Source organism: Macrotis lagotis, chromosome X, assembly GCF_037893015.1.
Source record: "Macrotis lagotis isolate mMagLag1 chromosome X, bilby.v1.9.chrom.fasta, whole genome shotgun sequence".
Lineage (NCBI taxonomy): Eukaryota > Metazoa > Chordata > Mammalia > Peramelemorphia > Peramelidae > Macrotis > Macrotis lagotis.
The window spans coordinates 428727111-428732877 of record NC_133666.1 but is presented as its reverse complement, the minus strand read 5'-3'; the positions used below and the strand labels follow the sequence as shown (position 1 = coordinate 428732877).

The 5767-nt window shown below is 38.5% G+C and overlaps 1 pseudogene; it reads left to right on the top strand.

Annotated features, from left to right (window-relative positions):
* The first annotated feature begins 2603 nt into the window (after positions 1 to 2603).
* On the top strand, positions 2604 to 3263 carry LOC141501345 (AP-4 complex subunit sigma-1 pseudogene; annotated as a pseudogene).
* The last annotated feature ends 2504 nt before the right edge of the window (positions 3264 to 5767 follow it).

Below are 5767 nucleotides of genomic sequence, written 5' to 3'. Positions count from 1 at the left end.
TCTCGAAGAGAAGCATGTGGTCGTCCTGACAGTATGTGGGGCCAAAGCATATGTCATCAGATCCCTTTCTGCACATGCTTCACCTAAGTCTAAGACATTTAATGAACTTGAGCAGTTATTGAAAGCACACTTCTCACCAGCTCAATAAGTCATTGTTCAGTTTTTAAAATTTCACACTCCAAATCAACAGCCTGGTGAGGGCAATTCGGCTTCTACCATAGAATGGCGCCATCTGTCTCAGCACTGCTGCTTTAGGGAATTTCTTAGATGACATGTTTTAGGATCACCTCCTGTGTGGAGTTCTTGATGCAAATTTCTTGACTGACCCACATTTGACAATTATAATGGCCTAAGATGAAGTCAGACAGCAAGACTATCTAATATAGTCAATTCAATTCAATTTAATAATGTTTATTAAGTATTTTGAGGGCAGCCAAGTGATACAGTGGATAGAGCACCAGGTCTGGAGTCAGGAATACCTGAATTCAAATCTAGTTAGTTTAACAGATATTGTGTCATTCTCTGCTGCCTCCAGAAGAGCTGAGTGGCACAGTGGAAAGAATTCTGGGCCTGGGGCCAGGAAGACTTATCTTCCTGAAATGAAAACCATTCTCAGACAGAATCTGTGTGACCAGACAAGTCACTTAACCCTGTTTGCCTCAATTTTCTCATCTATAAAATGAACTGGAGAAGGAAATGACAAACCACTCAATATCTTTGCCAAGAGAACCCCATAGGGTCAATGGAGAGTCAGACATGACAAAAATGGCAACAACATTAAATATCTAATATGGGTGGAGCATTATTCTAGCTTCTGAGGGAAGATAGGAAATTTAGAGAATACATGATTTATGCCTTTGTGAAGCTTACAGGCCAATAAAAACAGTACATATATATATATATATATATATATATATATATATATATATATATATAGAGAGAGAGAGAGAGAGAGAGAGAGAGAGAGAAAGACATAAATAAATATTACAAAAACCCATAAGAGTTGAAAGTAAAGTTTTATGTCAAAGCTGAAGAGAAGATAGTCAATTTCTGATAGGATAAGATAGAGAAGGAGTGAGCCTTCATGTTCCTTGATGTTCATCATCACAGGTAGGATGACATGACTTGCACATTCTATTTAATGTTGTTCACAAACATCCTTCTTACTGCCTTTTCTAGAACTCAGGCTAACACCAGTATAGTGATTTTTGGTGATACTTTTGTGACACCAAAGTGGGACTAACCTGTCTCTACTAAATTGTCAAATTACTTATTTCAGTAAGGGATAAGATAAGACATGGTAGAGTTAGTAACTGCCATCATTATTCCTGCATAATCAAGGATTTTTACACAAAATATTGGCAGTTTAAAAATTTCAAGTTAGAAGATGATGGAGCCAAGGAAATCCCAGAAGTTCTCCCCCCAGACCACTCCAAATCCCTTCAAATACCTTTAAACAATGACACTAACCAAATTCTAGAGTTATAAAACTCAGAAAGACTGAGTGAAACAATTTTCCCCACCAAGACAACTTGGAAGATCAGCGGAAAAGTCCATTACACTGGAATTAGAAAAGGCCACATTGCAGCAGGGCCCCAGTCACACTACAACAGAGCAAACTGACTCCAGACATCCAGACCACGGAGCGCCTGGGTCCCCGGGGCACCTGGGTCCATGCAGCAGTGGCAGTTTCCAGATCTCTCAGCCCAGGGATTGCCAAGGACAACTTGGAAGATCAGTAGAAAAACTCTGCCACACCAGAGTGAGAGTGGGACCCAGTCCATCTCTCAGACCTCAGCAAAGCCCTGGCCCAGAAACAGAAGCAGGCCTGCAGAGTCATCCAGCAGCAGAGTGCTCAGCCCATGAACCATAAGGGGGTCAAGGGAGACTGGAGAGTCTCTCTGCCTTTTCTGGGGCAGGATTCTGTTGCTTTTCCCATACTCAGATCCCAATCTCAGAAAGGGGACCTTTATTGTGGAGCAGGAACCCTCCTTGTAGTTCCAGGACATAGAGGAGTGCTTGTGACCAGAATACAGGCCAGAAGAGCTGTCAGAGCCTCTCATAAGGTCCAGGAGGTGGGTGGCGGGGTGAGGAGGAAGTGGGTGTCCCTGAAGAACAGCTGTAAAAACCTTCAAAACCTTGGGACAATGTGCCCTCCACCCTGGAAGCAGAGCCCTACCTTAACAAAGAGCTAAAATCAAGTCATAGGTTGGAGAAATGAGCAAAAAACAGAAGAAAAAGAATTGATCATAGTTACTTTAGTCCCACGGAGGATCAAAATGCACACTCAGGAGATGACAAAGGCAAAGTTGTATCCAAAGCCTTCAAGAAAAATAGGAATTGGTTTTAGGCTATGGAAGAATTCAAAAAAGATTTTGAAAATCAAGCAAAGGAGGAAGAGGAAAAATTAGGAAGAGAAATGAGAGCAATGCAGGAAAATCATGAAAACCAAGTTAGCAGCTTGGTGAGGGATTTACCAAAAAAAATATGAAGACAATAACATCTTAAAAACTAGTTTGAAGAAACCAAAATGGCTGCCCCTAGGAAGCCCACAGCACGCAGGCAGTGAGGGCTGCGGAGGGGGAGGGGACCCCGGCCCCGGCCCCAGGTATACTGTTCCAGTTGTGCTATATCAACATAAAATACTATCCAGGAAAAAATGATAAAATTTTTCCTCATGGTCAATAAACAAGGACAGACCAGACTTTCTAGATACTATGAACATGTGGAAATCAGTCAGAGAACCATTCTGGAAACTGATGTCATGAAAACATGTGTATCACGGTCCAAAGAACAATGTTCTTTTATCCAATATAAGGATTTTAAGCTCTTATATCGGCAGTATGCAGTTCTCTTCATCGTGGTTGGAATCAATGAAACTGAGAATGAAATGGCTGTATACGAATTCATCCATAATTTTGTGGAAGTTTTGGATATGTATTTCAGTTGAGTGAGTGAATTAGATATGAGATATGATGTTTAACTTGGATAAAGTACACATAATTTTGGATGAGATGGTGCTGAATGGCTGCATTGTGGAAACCAACAAATCTAGAATCCTCGCTCCTCTCCTGATTCTTGACAAAATGGCAGAAAGCTGAATAAAGAAGCCATGACCTAATGGCACCCACAGGAAATGCCAGAGACACAGAACAGGACCTGCAGCTATACCCGCAGAGAATTCACAAGGCCACATATTATAACCAATTGGGTTCTAGTCCAAGAGCATGGTTTGGGGATTTGGGGATTTCCACAATTTTCTAAATGGAAAACAAGAAATAGTATCTTCAAAATGTGATATGCAATGGGAATTACTCATTAAGAAGTGGGGAGCTTAACAACTGTAATTCTAAGCATGTTTCTTTACACTTCTTAAATGAAATATCTGAGCAATCAGTTGAATTTCACAAATCAAATCAAGGAGTGACAGGAGATGAGGTGGGAGAGAAGTTTGATATTTGTCAGCCAATCAAGTTTGAAAATTGGCTTGAAAAACTACATTAAATAATTCAAGACTATTCTGTTTTCCTATTTAAGATTTTTCCTGTCTTGTTTTTGATAAAATTTTTCTTTTGAATTTGAGTATATCATCTTCTAAATAAACTTTTCACAACAAAAAAAAAAACTAGTTTGAGTCAAATGGAAAAAGCAGTCCAAAAGGCCAATGAGGAGAAAAATGCTTTTAAAAAGCAGAACTGACAGAAAAGGAGATATAAAATCTCTGAAGAAAATAATTCATTCAAATGTAGCTAAAGGAAGCTGATGACTTTGTGAAAAATCAAGAAACAATAAAACAAAACCAAAAGAATGAAAAACTAGAAAAGATCCAGAATGGATAAATTAAAATTATTGGGTTACTTGAAAGTCAAGACTAGACTTCATTTTTAAAGAAAATTTCAGGAAAATTTCCCTGATATCCTAGAAGCAGAGGGTAAAGTAGAAATTGAGGGAATCCACTGATCACTTCCTGAAAGAGATCACAATATTAAAAACTCTCAAGAATATTATAGTCAAATTCCAGAACTCCAAGTCAAGAAGAAAATATTACACGCAGTCAGAAAGAAACAATTCAAATATTGTGATGGTACAGTCAGAATTACACAGGATTTAGTAGCATCTACATTAAGGGCTCTTGGGGCTTGGAATATGATATTCCAGAAGGCAAAAGAGCTTAGACAACAACCAAGAATCAACTACTCAGAAAAACTGAACATAATTCTTTCAGGAAAAAGATGAATATTCAATGAAATAGGCACCTTCAAACTTTCCTGTTGTAACGACCAGAATTGAATAGAAGATTTGATCTTCAAGTACAGGACTCCAGTGAAACATAGAGACAGTAAACAGTAAGGGCAAATTATGAGGGAATTAATGATGTTGAACTGCTTGTATTCTTGTCTGGGAAGATAATATTGTTAACGCATATGAACCTTCTTGTTTATTAGGGTAGTTAAAAGTAGTATATACACACAAGGCACAGGAAAAAGCTGAATATGAAGGTATAACATTAAATATGGAGTTAATGGATGAGAAAGGTAGAGAAAGGAAAGAAGAGATAAGAAAAAGTTTTGCAGTGGAGTGGAAAGGGGGAAAGTGAGGCAGAATGAGTGAGCCTTCATTCTCATCAGAAGAGGCTCAGAGAGGAAATAACATGCACACTCATTAGGGTATAAAAATCTATCTTAGAGGGAAAAAGGAGAGGAAAGGGATGGGATAAAGAGGATGGGGAAGGGGTGTAGGTGATAGAGGAGAGGGAAGATCATGGGAGAAGGTAGCAGATATTACGCACTTTTGAAGAGAGAGAATCAGATACTACATACTTTTGAAGAGAGGGTGAAAGGAGAGAGAGAATAAGGTACATGGGGGTGGGGTGGGGAGAAACAAGCTGGGGAGAAATACAGCTAGCAATAGCAACTGTGGAGGAAAATATTGAAATTCTTTCTCTGATGGACTTATGATAAATGATGATATTCATCCCAAAGACAAAACTGATGGTATCTGAATACAGATTGAAGCACACTTTTTTCCTCCACTTTATTTGTCTTGAGGTTTCTATTTGTGGAAGAGAGGATTATGTTTACATTTACAACAAAACTATTGTAGTAATATGAAAAAAATATACTTCCAATCAAAAAAAATTTTCTGGGAAAAATATGGGGAATTACTTTCCTATGGTTGAGAACAACTTAAAAGTATTCAGATAATTGAAAACTTGCAAGAGAAACGAATGTCATTTGGATTCTAGCCTCAATTATGGCCCCAAATCATTTGAACAGAGAAATGTAGCTATTCCTCTATGGGGCAGAGAATGTGTGGAAATTGTTGTCTGAAGGTCTTTTGAGATGGTCATTGTGACATTTTGTGTGCTCAAATGAACAAAAGCAACCTGAGTTGTGATTTCTGATATCAAGCTCATCTAGTTTATAGTCTGATAGGCACTCTTTGGCGCAACTTTAGACTGATATCTTCAATGTGGACACTTGCATTTAGCAGAGGGACTGGCACAAAATAGACACTCAATAAATGCTTGATGACTGGTTGGTTATTGAATAATTCAGATCATAGTCAGTGCTGCCTATCATGTGTAAACTCATGTCTTCCAAAAATTGTCTACACTAGGCTCACTCACCATGCTAGAATCGTTGAATAAATATTTGTTGATTGACTAACTGATTCAAGTTGTCTTGATATTGTGAGGAAATCAATGAAATACATGAGCTGACCATTGAGTATCCCTTGCTTTTCTCACATGAACAGTCACCAATTT